The sequence below is a fragment of the Bremia lactucae genome, linkage group LG15 (genome assembly GCF_004359215.1).
Source record: "Bremia lactucae strain SF5 linkage group LG15, whole genome shotgun sequence".
NCBI lineage: Eukaryota > Oomycota > Peronosporomycetes > Peronosporales > Peronosporaceae > Bremia > Bremia lactucae.
In genome coordinates this window covers 231,181-231,887 of record NC_090624.1, presented here as the reverse complement: position 1 = coordinate 231,887, position 707 = coordinate 231,181, and positions in this window count along the sequence as shown.

Below are 707 nucleotides of genomic sequence, written 5' to 3'. Positions count from 1 at the left end.
AGCCACCACTCGGTTGAATGTCGCTGGTGCGTTTTTCAATTCTTGGGGCATCACAAGCCACTCCCAAAGCATACCGCCTGGGGTGCTTACTTTCGTTTTGGCTACATCGAACTCTCTCATGATTCCTGATAGTAGCCATCGTTTAAATCCAACGCGAGAAAAATAGTTGACTTTTCCATGGAGTTCAACAAAACATCGTTTGCGCTGGTATGGTCGCCGTGTTCAGCTTATTTTAAGCATGAACCACGCGCCATCCACCTGTGGCTTTACGCACACAAAAGGTCGGGCTGCAGTGAGGCGATTTGCTCTCACGCACATGTCCCGCCTTGGCTCGCTTGTCGAAGAACTCATCGATATAATCGACTTGTTCTTTCGGCAACGGCCATTGCCTGGTCACACAATACTTGGTGCCAGGTTCGAGGTCTATCTCGTGCCCGATGCCCCTATCTGCTGAGAGGCGGCTTGGCACTTCTTCTGGGAATACATCGCGATGTTTCCAAAGAACGTCAAACATTTGCCATTGCTGCAGTGATGTTGAGTGCGTCACAGCTATTATTGTCGACGAGGCGGTGTCACGATGTCGAATTAGAAAACGGACTGTCTTTCAAGGCATCCCAGCCTTGAGCAGCGCGCCGTTTCTTTTTGTCCGTTTCAAGGATGCTCTCGTCCATTGTAAACGAAGAGAACAGTCCACCAAGTTCTCTTAT